The 14,965-nt window shown below is 35.5% G+C and overlaps 1 long non-coding RNA gene and 1 pseudogene across 1 annotated transcript in view; both read right to left on the minus strand.

The window, feature by feature from the left end:
* Nucleotides 1-5,260: 5,260 nt before the first annotated feature.
* LOC149219320 (BTB/POZ domain-containing protein At3g05675-like) lies at nt 5,261-6,901 on the minus strand (annotated as a pseudogene).
* Nucleotides 6,902-7,002: 101 nt separating this feature from the next.
* LOC149219321 (uncharacterized) overlaps nt 7,003-14,965 on the minus strand; it is a 40,778-nt gene continuing 32,815 nt past the window's right edge. Inside the window, exon 2 of the long non-coding RNA XR_016249229.1 lies at nt 7,003-7,114. This is a non-coding gene — a long non-coding RNA (uncharacterized LOC149219321). The remainder of the gene's footprint in view (nt 7,115-14,965) is intronic.

Here is a 14,965-nt window from a genome sequence, read left to right on the forward strand (position 1 = left end):
CAAGCTAGTAGAGTAGGAAATAGAGAAGATAAGAGAGAATAGAGATAACCGAATGAGGTTGAGGAACCAAGAGAGGTTTGAAAGAGAGAGGTCAAGACCAATTATGTTGTAATCAAGCCATGTTGTACAAATCCTATGATAATATGAACCTTTTTTGATGTTATCCTCCAATTTGGTTTGATATTAATGCATTGAAATTGGTAAATTCCCTGTGAGTGTGGTGCTTATGTGAGTCGTGATTTCAAGACTGTGTGCAAAGATAGTCAAACCCCCACAGACATGCAAAAGCATGTGTGTTAACCTATGGTTTTTGCATGTTAATGGTACAATTGGGCATAACCAGGTTGGCTCCCCTGGTTGTAATGTGATGCGGGGAAACGAGTGAGAGGAGTAGCTCGAGGAAATGTGATGTCGAGAAACGAGCGAGAGGAGCAGCTCGAGGAAACGTGATGTCGAGAAACAAGCGAGAGGAGCAGAAGAGCCCTTTAGTAGCTATTAAGACTATGAAATCACCAATGTCGTAAGGATCCTTGCTAAGAATCACTGTAAGGATCAACAATGACCCATTGAAATGACAATGTATGTGTGTCATGAATCAACGTTGTCCAAAACTATTAGGAGATAACCAGAAGTGACTTGTCAATTGACAAGCCCAAGATAACGGAGAAATCCTCGTCACCATATACGCTTATCGACCATCGGCCAACTAGAAGGCATTGTAAATTAGGGTGAGCATCAAGGGACAAGTGGTGGGGGGTCTAGAAGACTTGGGAAAATCCCCATCAATAGAGGTTCATCCTAGTATTAGGACCGTGGGAATTTTTTTGGTAGCAAAGGCCGAGACTCAATGGTGAGGTCGAAACCCTAGATCCCACTATCAGGATTTGTTAAGTGTCTAACGGGAAAGCTAGCGTTAAGTACTGTTAAGGTTTATGGATTGAGAGTGTAAGGTTGAGTGGCTATAATGAAAAGTTGCAGGTAGGCGAGGAGCAAAGAGGCCTGAACACCTTTTAAGTGAAGATGGCATCAGGTTGTGGTCATATGGTTAAGAGGTTAAGCCTAGGTGTGAGGGTACAAAACATTTGGGGCCTGCGAAGAGTTGGGGTGTTGTAAAAAATATTAGGGATGTTGCAAAGACTCTCGTAAAGAGTTGGGGTTGTGCATTGTAGTGGAGTTGTGACCCCTATGAGGAGTCAACGGAAAGTAACAACGTTGTGCTATGGAGTGGAAAAAAAATTGACCCATAGTCTTGATTTGAACAAGAATCAACCTAGGCCATGGTTGTTATCGTGGGTGTAATTGGGAGGCCGACCAACAAAAAGTGGGTAAGAGGGTCAGTCTACATCAAAGGCCATTACATATAATGACGGTATGTGTGTTGCATATGTTTGAAATCTCTTTGTCAAGGCATTTGAATTCCTTGATGATATCTATTTATTCCCTTTTTCAACCTCCCTTATCTTCAATCAACCATACAAGGTGTATGTTTTATATTGAAAAAAATCAATTGGGGGTTCCTTGTTCTCCTATTAAATTTCACCACTAGCATTATGAAATATTTTTCTTTTAAGTTAATTATGCCCCTTGGTAGGTGATGGTATGACTCCTCACTATTTAATCAATGTTTCCTATAAAATTTGATTATGGGGATCATATTAGCATGCTACCAAAAAAGTAACACTGATTTCCTCTTGTATTTTTAGTTAAACATATTGTTTATCTTTATCATTTTTCTTCAACTTTATGTCGTCTTGCAATACCTCCTTTATTATGCATGTAATCATCCCTATCATTTATGATTCTTGATGCCTAGTTTTGAGTTGGTGATATTTTGTGTCCTTGGATTTTCTAAATTTTGCAACCGATGTTTTCATGAGTTTCTTTTAGTATTATGATGTTTTATCCTTTTGCTAGTGGATCCAAACCAAGACCCCTCCTCCAAAGCAAGGCCCTACAACTCCATACTATTATTTTTAGTTTTCATTGCATCATGTGGGTTGTGCCTCAATATTTTTGGCTTCTCCCTCGAAAGAGAAAGGTATTTCCTATAATAATAATTAATAAGAATTGGATACAAATCTTAATAACTACAAATTCTTTGGGAAGAAAATGGGTAAAATTCAATTTTTAATAGGGCATCCCAAGGTTGAGGAGGGGTCTTCAAGAATCTAACTATGATATGAAACGGATCTTAAATATAAACGAGTTAAACCTTGGCAAAGTTTGAAGTCAATGGTTCAACTTAAAAAACAAATGTGAAATATCTCATTTTGACCCACAGGAAGATGGAATGATTCAATTGATGGTTGGCATGAGGCAACATTATAATAATGAATGCTTGCTTGATGCATAAACATCCCAATAGAGATGGAAAAAATGAGGTTGGGGAAGAAACATAGGTGCTAATAGAACCATGGAGGACTTTAGAAGAATAATTATCTATTTTTTTTGGCTCTCACAATGTGTAGTTTATTGGTGGAGACTTTTGTATTCATTGTGTTCAAAATTTTGTCAAATTTTTAGATATCATATGTGATACTTAAATTATTTTAGCAATTAAGATAAAGAAAGCACACACAAGAGTACTAGGATTTGATCCTACTAACCATAAATACTACTTCATGAAGAAATCATATAATGCATGATGAATCATGGTTCGATGAGCTTGATATTGAAGTAGTGGGATGAGAAGGAAGCAATGCACAAGTTCAACAAATGAGGTAAGTGAATTTTTAAAGTATATTGGTCGAGAGAAATTTTTAAGAAATTTGCAAGAAACCCAATGAAATGGACAACTACATTGGTTGATGGATCTATGACCAATGCACCTTTCTATGAGAGAAACCTAAGCATGTAAAAGAAATAAATTGTAGAAGTGTTTACACTACATGAATTTGTAGGTGGTTACGATTTGAAAGATGCAATACTTGAAATAGGGTCTAATGCAGATATTTTTCTTAATAAGTCATGGGAAATAAAGATGCAATATTTTATCTTAATGGTATTTTTAATGTTTTTGTAATATAGATTGGATTATTTTTTAACCGGTTTCCCTATTAAAAAGTTTGCGACAAGACGATACACACAAACATATGTGATGCTTATCCTCAGTTGGAGTGAGAATGGAAGAGTTAAGGGAGGGAGTGGTGAGGCTATTGTCACTCCATGTAATGAATAGAGGATACATGTAATTCCATCCCCCATCCACATGTTGCATATGGGACTCTTCGATAACCATAGTTCATTTCGCTCCTTAATTCAATGGATGACCCACTCATGAGTATTCGACACCATCTTCTTGCTCCAGTCCACTCTTGATTGTTACTTTGCTTGCTCTCGCTCTCAATTATGATGGAGGTCTCACAATTCTTCTTACCATCCCCCTGTTGCATGGATGTTCTATCATCCTTGTCTTGCTTCATCGACTTCTCTGTTGTAGATAGCGGTTGTTTCCTTCTTGTCTAACACTTAAATGGCTCCATTTTTTCTCTCGGCAAGGTTGGTTGAATCGCCCACTCCTACCTCTAGGGAATAATCCAATCTACATTAGAAAACATTAACGATATCAACGAGATTACATAGGCATATACTCGACCAACAATAAAAATGTTCAAATACATGCCTCCATAAGTTTTGCATAACTATTTCAAGCACATTGATAGGTCATGGAAAATAGTCTTCAAGTTTTGCCTAGCAAAGGTGGGCAAAAGCATTGACTAAGATTGATCGTATTTATAACCTCCACCATTTTGCCCTACTTAAATTCTTAAGATGTCGGCCCAAGCTAGATTTGTACAACACAACCTCAAAGTCTTGTGGAGGGATAGTTAACTCTTCCTTTCCTACACCTCAAAGGAAGTCAACCAACATAAATCAACATAAGCCCACAAATTAACATGAGGTAGGGGAATTGAGAATCACAAATGAGAGATTTACCTCTTCTCTCTTCCCTACTGAAATAAATTGAGGTCGTGCTCAATGCACGCAAAGTAAAAAATAAGATAAAGAGAGATTAAGCCTCTCCACCCTATGTGCTAAAAAACAAGTAAAAGCAATTGCAACAATAAAATACTCTTTCAAATAACATTAATCCAAAATAAAATGAAGTTAAAACCCAACACCATAAGGGGCAAAGGACCCACCTTCACACAACGAAATATCTGCTAAAGTCTACGGAGACATACATACTTTACTCCTCTAGTTCTGAACATGTAACCTCTTATGAAAAAACACATACTCTCAACTATTAATATAAATAAAAAAATCCCTTACAATTAAATAACTATTAATATAAATAAAAAAAATCTTACAATTAAGTACCCAATAATATAAATATAACAAACCTAAATAACTATAACATAAATAAAAAAAATCTTACAATTAACTACCCAATAATATAAATACATAAAACCTTACAATTACGTATTAAGTATTGAAGTATTTGAATTTGTTGTAATATTTGAAATTAAAATGTAGATTTATATTTAAAGTAATATATATTTATAGTTTAAAAAAATATTATTATTTTATTATTATTTTTTTTAATTACTATTTTTAATTTTTTTTTATATATTTATATTTTTTTTAAATAACTTTATTCATATATTTATATTATGGAATACATATTTTTTAATATTTTATTATTTTTGAATACATATTTTTTAATATTTTATTATTATTTCACAACATTACACTTTATTTGCACTTTATTTGCACTTAAGTTGGAACTTGGGTCATTGTCTTGGTTAATCATTAAATTATGGTTCAATGTAAATATCTTTTTCCAAATTCATAATATTATTAATATTAATAAATATGGTTTAAACCAATATGAAAATTAAACCATAAATTTAGTAAAAATATAATATTATTAATATTCATATAAAATTATAATATACAAAACTATTAAAATAAGATTATTAATATTAGCCAAATATTTATATTAGAGTATAGGTTAGTAAAAATATAATATGATTAATATTCCTATATAAGATTATTAATAGGAGATAAATATTTACATTAGTCCGCTTAATGCAAATATAATATTATTAACATTTATATAACATTATTAATATTCGAATATTTAGGAAAGGCCTGGTTATTCTCTGTAATTTGTTTCCGATTGAAATATTACACTGAATAAATACAAGTGCTGCGTTTCTTTGATAAAAAATATTTAGCCATGATTTGTATGTGCCAACAGCCATTATCGATATCTCATTTCAAGCAGCTTTTTATAGAGAAAACAAGAGAGAAGATATAATGAAAATGGCTTCCAACATTGGATTTGTTAACCATCCCGGGGTGGTTAATAGCATCAAATACAACCTGTCTGAGCTAAAAGTAACAGAGTAACAGCAAGACTGTTAAATATACATTACAACATGAGATACATGTGCAAAGGACTTACAATTACATTAATGACCAATATTGCACTCTGTGGAGGTACTACTAACGCCATTTAGATACAAAGACAGTCTCCTCTTTGCTGCCCTCCCCCTCTAACACCACACTTCAAAAGCTTCACTTAAATCTGGATCTCTTGCTTGCTCTGTTTGAAGCCAATTATATTAATGGCCAACATCGGTAACAGTAGAGGTATTGCTGGTACTAACACCAATCAGACCCAAAGACAGTCTCCTCTTTGCTGCTTTGGATCTGTAACACCACACTTCAAAAGCTTCACTTAAATCTGGGTATCTTGCTTGCTCTGTTTTAAGCCAGTCAGCCAAAATTTCAGCCTGATCACTAGAAGGCAATGCCAGAACCAGGGAAATGAGCACAGATTCTATGCTTTGACAGAGATCATTATCCATTTGGTAAGGCATTTTATCATAAAAATTTTGTAGGTCAAGTTGTGGCTTTGTCTCCCTTATAAATGGTAACCAAAGTTTCACCAGATGTGTTCGCCTTGGAGCAGAAAGGATTACATTGCCATACCCAACTGCCTCCAAAACCTTTCTTGTAATTTCAATCAATTTCAATTTTGTCTCCCATAGACATGACCTAAATCTTATATCCTTGACTATGTAAAGAATGTTGTCTGAAGCTTCTGCCCACTTGCTGACAAATTCAGTTAAAAGATCCATCTTAGGTAAAATATGACACAACCATAAGAAGTTAGCCAAAAATCTTAAAATGTGATTTTCGTGGTCTTCTAGGACATCTTCTGTATGAGATAACAGAGATGCCATTTTATTTTCAAAAATGGAAAACAACTCTCATAGATGTTTTTTTACTTCATACTTTACATTGTCATCTATTGTAAGTAGAGGTGCATCATCATATTCAACAAGCATATACTCTACCTGCTCTTGTGCAGAAGCTTTGAGTTCGTCTGGTGATGCTGGCAAATCAGAACGTTTACTGTCAACTTGAATTGCAGCATGTGTGGCAGAGAGAAACACATTTCTTACCGCTTCTGAGTCAACTAATTGAAGTCTAGCAAGGATGGGAATGACTTCTGAACCTAGCTATGGAAGGGTTGTTATAATTTCTTCCTCTTCATGTTCTTCCCAGGGAACTGTCTCTAAATATTGAACACACTTTGAAATTATTCAATCAGTACCAAGTTTGGTGGCTGCTTTCAAAATGCCAAGAGCCATTTTTACATTCTGCCACAAATCTGTAACCAGATTGCTCTCCACATAAAAAAGCCTCAAAATGTTCAAATGATGATCATAGTCAGATTCACAGCAGTAAACTTCTATACAATTCCAGAAATTGGCATATGGGCTAGTCATCTGAAAGATGCTCCGCAAAATATTTGCTTTGTTTTACTAAATTTTCTGAATGGCAGTAAAACCAGTCTTCTCTGCCATCACTTGTCCTTAATCTCACAATTACATCACTGGTGGGATGATCCCCAATTTTTTTCAATGCAGTATTCTCTTTTGCCATGGGAAAATGAAAGCCATTCAAGATTCATACTAAACAAAAACAGTAACTTGAGAGGAAGTTGACACACTCCATCCTCATCCAATGGAAAGGTATCTCTTTAAATATCTTGTCCCAAAGTAAACAAGTATAATCATTATCACACCAGCGCTCTTGCCTCTAAGATTTTTCTCAATAAATTCTTCAGTCCTTTGTTCACAAGAGGTCCAGTAAGAATCTGCCCAAGGAAAAAAATACATAAGTAACTTGAAAGAAAATTAAAATGTTGTTTGTGATCTATGACCTTCTGTACAAGTGTATCATTCAAAGTGTGTGAATGGTATGGCAGCACTGGTGCAAAGCATGAAACTGCATGTGAGATGAGAGAAACCTCCGTAGTTTTCAGTACATTAAAAGTGAATGTGAGCCATAATGGCAAGCCTCATAAGAAAATTCCAAGTGACCAATAAATGTTAGTAATCTACAACTAAACATATGAAAAGAACTCCATTCTTTGCAATCCTTTACATGACAGACACCAATTTTATTGAAATATACTATAGAGTTTAATTCAACAATAACCAACTTTTCTAACACTGCCTTTCGGCTTATGACTCTTCACATGAGAGACTCTGATCCATATTTCAATATATGGATGCATCCAACTAGATATACTTTTAAGTGAAGGCTAAGTCCAGTTATTTGTGTGCATGCATCATTTCCTTATGAATCTGTCTTGCATGAGATATGGTGGGCATGCTAGGTAATATCTAACTGAGCTTAGAGAAACAGATCAGCCCGTTGCAAATGCCAAGGCTAATTTTCCATGCCGTTTAACTATTCTACATTTTAAAGCTTTTTTGGGCATATTTTTCAACCAATTTTGCCTAAAATCTGGCAGATATTTGTTAAAATTATGAGCTTGAGTTGTGTAATCTGCACAATCCAGGTGCCCAGGGTTTTTTCAGAATGCTGAATCTATTTATGTCATCAAAAACGAATTTTAAATAACCAAATATCACAATCTCACCCACAATTGTATCTCCGGATTCCGGGCAAAAAAACCCAAAACCTGGAATAGTTAGACAATGTCATTTTCCATAGATAAAATGCTACTCTAGCATTAAAAAGAGTAGTTGTTGGGTAGAAGAAATTGAACAAAAATATTAAATACCCAAATTGGAATTTCAATAGAGCAGTTATTCAATATTTGAAGGCCATAGCAGACTAATTCAGGTGAATGATACCTGACTGACTGGAAATGGATACTCCAACATAGTTTTAATTCCATGATATTTGTAAACAATTTGGAACCTATCAGTTGCCAAATTGCCAATTTCTGGTTTGATCTTTAAACTTTAGAACCATGTAGGAAAATCAATGTAATTCCTAAATTTTATTGATGAATGCTGCATATGATTCCTGTCAAACTCAACCCGCTTATAATCCAGGACTCCATGCCCCAATTCATTTAACTGAGCATTGAACCCATTCAAATAAAATACCGTGGCTTTGGCTTTCAAACTATTTCTGCATATGTTGTCATGTGTATGTTTTCCCTCATAGTATTAGAACCTGGTTTATAGAGTTCCTGGGTGCACAAGGATCTATTTTTGAATATCGGGAGTTAATGGAAATCATGACAAAGAAGATTACTATTGTGGCAAGTTGGAACACATGATAAGAAATTGTAAGAAGCGATCATGGAATATGAAGCACAAGAAAGTTGCCTGGAAAATAGAAGGTCAATGTCGCAGAGCAGGAAGAAGAGGAGAATGCTTTGGTTGGTGCTCAAGTAGGAGGCAAGTCTTCAATGATTTGAAGTTTGAAGCTTCAAAACATATGACTAATAGGAAGGATTGGTTTGTTTTCCTTCGTTGAAAACAAATCCAAAACAGATGTTGTAACTGTAGATAACGGCAGCAATCATCTTCTTGAGGGTCTTAGTCATTTAAAATTCAGTTGTTGTATGGTAAGAATTGCACTTTTCATAACTTACTCTACATCCCAAGCTTGAATAAAATCATCTTTCAATTGGTGAAATAACAGTATAGAACCCATATTCGGAGGTCATATTTAGAAGCAATAAAGGTTTTAAAAATTGCAAAACGAGTGATAAGGTGATTGCAATAGAAATAAAGAAGCACGGGTTGTACAGAATTGTGAAAATTAATGAGGTGAAATCTTAAGCTTCCGTTGCCAGTGTTGGCACCAATAATGGTGTATGTACAGCACACTTGATAGACAAACAATGCAGCAAGCATTTGATGAAAGAAAGGCAAGGAGAGATAGATTTGGTCCACTGTGATCTTTGGAGGCCCATGAAGACAGCATCAATCTCGGTTGCAAGGAACTTTCTTCTCTTTGGCGATGCATCTTCTATAAAGATGCAGGTATTCTTCTTACAGAAGAAGTATGATGCATTTGTAAAGTTCAATAACTAAAATGAATCTAGTCGAAAAATTAAGGTCCTTTGGTGAAATAATATAGGGGAATTAACATCAGATGGTTTGCTGTCCTTCGTATGAAAGAAAGGATTCAAAAGCAATTCATGGCACCTTATACACCTCAGCGAAATGTGAAGGTTGGACAGGATGGTAAAGGAGATGGCAAGGTGTACGTTGCAAGGGAAAGACAATTCCAAATAGGTATTGGGTTGAAGCAGGATTATTGTTCTTTATATACTAAATGGTAGTTTAACAAAGACGGTGCAAAATATTCTGAAGTGGCATGTTCACAAAACCACAATTTAATAACCTAAGGTTATTTGGTTTTGATGCTTGTGTTTTAACTCCAAACAGAGAGAGGTTAGAGACAAAATGGAAGACACCAATTTGTTGGCTATAGTGATCAATCAAAGGCCCATAGATTGATAGACATTGTCTCCAATAAAAATATTATTAGCACAGATGTAATCATAGATGAAAAAAAATCAGGTTTGCTTCAGCTCTGAAAATAGATGATATTTCATGGCTTGAGGATGAAAAATCAACCCAGTTACAAGATGAACAGTCACAAGAGGATGCGCATCCATCAATAATGTGCATGAAGCACATGAAGGGACAGGCTGAAATTGTTCCAAAGAGTGGGAGAGATGGCTGATACTTCCAATAGAACAACAAAAGGTGTACCTAAATCGTATTTACTATTACACTGCTTTGGAGGACGTGACAGAGATGAGTTTTCATAACCTACAGAAGAATGTCCAAGGGGGAGACCAACGAGGAAAGGCAAGAATGTTGTTGTGCCAATTATGCTTTACTGTTTGTTGTCGTAAATTTATTTCAACCCTAAACTTAAGATGAAACCAGAGGCAAGGATAAGTGAGAGATGGTGATGAAGTCCAAGTATGAGTCACTCTTGAAGAACGTCACTTGAGAGCTGAAGAAGTTGCATCCAGGAAAGAAACCCATTCACTGCACATAAGTTTAATGGTTAAAATAAATAGAGAACAGTTCTCTGCATAAATAAGGCAAGCCTGGTTGCAAAAAGTTTTTCACAAGAAAAAAGGGATGGGCTATGAAGAGACCTTTGCTCCAACACCAAGATTTCAGGTCACAAGTAGACAACATCGGTGTGCATGTTCGTTAAGGCTCTAAACAGGTTAACACAGATCCCAAAGGCCCGGTATATTGAAATTGACAAGGTTCTCACAAGATCTAGGTTCAAAACGGAGTCCCTCTGATCCAAATATTATGCCAAAAGCATGACTGATGACGTGGTTATTTTCGTGGTATATGTAAGCATTTGATCATTTAGAGGGAGCAGCGTCAATGCAACTCAAAAGGTAAATGATATGTTGCATCTTGTTTTTGACATGATTGATCATGGTTTCTTACAATATTGCCTTGGTATGGAATTTGGGTGAAATGACAAGGATGTGTTTGTCTCTCAAGAAAATATATTTTATGTTTATCACATTGCCTCTCTCTTCGAGGATGCTTCATCCTCAAAGAATTTTATGGAAAAGGTTACATCTTTGTTCTAGCCTACAATGCCTTGTGATAATCCTTCAATCTTGAGGTTGAAAACATGACATGACATGACATAATATTCGAAAAGGTGAGCAAAATTGTCACGTTGTGAGAGGGTTTGTCCATCCTAGTTTGACCTGGGTGTAACTGTGTTTAAACTTTATAATGTTCCCAATATGATCTTGTTGTATTGTGAATCCCAAGATGACTTCTATTTTGAAGCTGAGTTTAATATTTTTTGAAATGCAGTTTGAACATTGACCTTGTTCTGGGCGAGGTTGATATATGAGTTGGTTAAATTATTGACTCTTGTGATTTGGATGATGACAAGGGGTCATTAAAGCATGATTTTTCCTTGTCATACTGGTAGTGTTTTCCTTATTCACTTTTGGTATAGTGTTTTCTTCATACACCTATGTCACTTCGTTGCTCACTAAATTTTTATTAGTAAGGAAATTTGGATTTTCCATCATTTGTACTTTGGCATCTAAAGATACCCCTACTTCCATTAGATTTGCATATTGTTGAATTGCGACATCAATTGTGATAATGATTTGGAATTTTACATCTAAAGGTTTCTCTAGTTCAAAAGGATTGGTCATTGTTCTTTACTCATTCCAATATAATGTCTTATTATTATTTATCTTCTTAAGTTGTGTAACTAAGCTTTGATTATTATCCCTTAGACATGAAAGTTCTGCAAAATTCTCAAACTTGTCAACTTTATTTTGAAGGGCTTGATTTTCTGATTTCTCATCTTTTAACATTTTAATTTGTGCAAGCAACCTCTAATTAAAATTCCTTGGATGAGAATTTTCTTCATTTTTCAAATAAACTCTTGTTGAGATTCTTCTTGAGATCTTGATAGTTTTCCATGGTGCAAGTAGTTTTTTCACTATGATCTATTAGGTGAGAAATTTCTTTATCTTTTTCTAGCAAATTCTTGTGAAAATTCTTCTCAAGATCTTGATTTTCTTATTTGTAACTTTTGCTTAAACTAATTCTTAGTTTTAGATTCCTTGATTTGTGTGATAAACTCCTACATGTGATTTTTTAAGCCATAATTATCTTCCTTCTGCTAAGCCCTTAAAATTCCTCTATGTCATTCTATAATATGCTAGTTTGTCTTGTAATATTTTTATTTGTGAGTTATCTTGGTTTAACTTTCTCTCACAGAAAGGATATTTATCATAGTAGGGAGACTTCTTTGTGGAATTCATCATTCATAGTTACTTATTTTCTAATTATTTTTTCAATAATAAATAGATGTATTAACTACGAAATTCCCATGAGGGTGTAGCTTGAAGCCATGGGGACACACCTTGAGGTAGTGGATGAATGTGTGGTTGCACCCAGAAAGATTATATTGAATGGTCTTGTGAGCCATGCACACATAAGTGGATCAAAGCCCACCCACATGTCCTTCCTTTTATTATAGCCCAAAGGGGTTAAATCTAATGGTGAAAAGCAAGGAGTTTTCCATCATCAGGCAAAGTTCAATTATTGCGAGGGCCACTTATGTTGGAAGCCATCGGATAAGGTGGTGGTCAAACATGTGGTTGCACCCAAAGAGATTATATTAATGGCTTATGACCCATGCACCAGTGAAACAAGACTCTCCGAGTGATCGCGATCAACCGCGACTCCGACTTAGATCAGTTGGCAAAAGAGCAGAGTTATATATGGGTGAGTCAAACTCGCATTGACCAAGTTTGACTCGCAACTTTAGTGATTTTCACAATTCGACTCGACGACCACGAATTTTAGGTTTATTTCGCCACATGGCTTATTTCCGCATGGTTTATTTCAATGTGCATTTACTCCACTTTGTGCCATTTCACATAGATACCCTAGAGTCTGTTGCCGCCTGGAGTTTGTCACCTGTCGCCTAGAGTCTGGACTCTAAATTTCTTCGTTATAACAAAGAAGCAATCCTCAATTTAATCACAGGTTAGCCAATTGTCATGGTGTATTGGTTTTTTTGGCCAAATTTTACCAGTGCGACCATTATGGCATATTAGGTTGCTTTTGTATTTTCCCAGTGCCACTGTCATATTATATAATTTTTTCCAATGATTTTAGCTGAGAGGGTTAAGGCTTAAGCATGTGGGTTTTTTATGGGTCGGCTCATTCTGCATCCTAGAGATTGTTCAGTCATTTTTGAATTTGTATTAACACCTATAGGTTGTGGGCCATGGCTATCAACAAATCCCTACTTAGAGATCTCTTTCATCTTCCTCTGTCGAAGATTAATTGTGCTAACTCACTAAGTGCTCTCTCACATTGTGTAGTGTGCTCAAATGTTAGAAACGTAAATGAAATACGTGTTATAGTTTTTCTTACTTTGAGGCCATCTCACGCAGGACCCACTCATTCTTTCCCTCAAAAATAGACTTATGCTCAAGGAAACCCAACAGAGATGAACTAATGGAGAGGTCTTTTGTGGTTTACAGAATCCTTTTCATCCATTGGAAAGATTTTCACCCAACATGTTTCTTTTTATAAATGTTCTTACGATAATTGCTATCAAGGAAAATCAGCAAACATATTGGTAAAATTTGACTTTGTTATCCTCTTGGCAACCATAACATGTTACTAGCCATGTACTTTCTGCTAACTGCCCCTTTTTGAGCTAACATATATCAATCTTCGAATTGCTTAGCCATGAATTCCAATCAGTTGGCTATAGTGTCACTTCATTCATGCTAGCTTGTATTTTGCATGATGTATGAAAAAGATAACTTATTGCATAAAACAATTTGAACCTCTTCAACAACTAATTTAGACTACATAATTTGCAATCTAATTACAGGTGCAATCTAATTTGCATTCTTTTATGTTAGGATGCTTTAAATTTTAACTTATATCTACATTTTAATTTTTTATTTTTGTCTTTTATAGGAGCCACAAATTAAACAAAAGACACGACTCCAAATCTTAACAAAAGCCACAAATTAAAACACAAGTCCAAAACAACAACAATGTCGAGGGAGAGGGACTTTGCTTGGGCTTATTTGCAACAAGATTCCCGGAGACCTCAGGCTACTCTGTAAGTTTTGCAAAGGGACATGTAGTGGAGGCATTTATAGATTCAAGTACCACCTTGCATAGATACCCGACCATGATATAGGTCTCTACAACAACGTTGACCAAGATGTCAAACACCAAGCAAACTTGGTCTTTGATAAGTTGAGTCAGCATAATGCCAAAAAAGAAAAACAAAATGTAGAAATAGGAACTCTTGGAGTTGCCCATTCTTCTTCCAATACCTCCTTGTCATCTCCCTCTATTGAATCCTTAATGTTAGGCCCATGTTTCCCACACATGCCTCACATGCCTCAAAGTCCAAGTCAAACTCAAGGCCAAATGAATCCTTCTGCATTCAACACTGGAAGTGGAAACATAAACACTTTTTTTGCTCCCCGCACGAAACACAGTTCCCAACCTACCTTGGATGCCACCAGTTGGAGAAAAAAATGTCCATAGTCAAGCAAGGAAGGCCATTGCTAACTTTTGGGACTATTCTGACATACCTTTCTGTTGTGCCAAAAGTCCTTGTTGGCAAGCTATGATTCATGCAGTTGCTATTGCAGGTCTAGGGTTCAAAGCCCCTTCATCAAAGAGCCTTAGGAAAAATTTGTTGTTAGAGAGTTTTGAAGATGTCATGCTTGTGCCATCTAAGTTTCATTTATCATGTGGGTAGAAATAGGGTGCACCATCATGAGTGATGGATGGACAAATTAGAGGAATAAAACTTTAATAAATTTCCTTGTATCTTGTCTAGCAGGCACAATGTTTCTCAAATGAGTGGATGCCTTATACGAGGTTAAGACCACCCAACTTATTTGTTGCTGGTATACTTTGAGATTAGGCACTCCATTATTTTTTGGACCTCTTATGCTGCCCATTGCATAGATTTAATGCTTGAGGACATTGGTAAACTCCCTTGGATACATGAGGTTGTGGAGAAGGCAAAATCCATAACCAAATATCTGTACAATCACACTATTGTCCTAAACACCATGAGAAAATACACTGAAGATAAAGAAATTGTTCGACCTACAGTGACCAAATTTGCAACAAATTCCATATCTTTGCAATCTATTGTTGAGCAA

The sequence above is a fragment of the Pinus tabuliformis genome, chromosome Q (assembly GCF_031772625.1).
Source record: "Pinus tabuliformis cultivar Carrire ecotype Pingquan chromosome Q, CPIR1, whole genome shotgun sequence".
Taxonomy (NCBI): Eukaryota; Viridiplantae; Streptophyta; class Pinopsida; order Pinales; family Pinaceae; genus Pinus; species Pinus tabuliformis.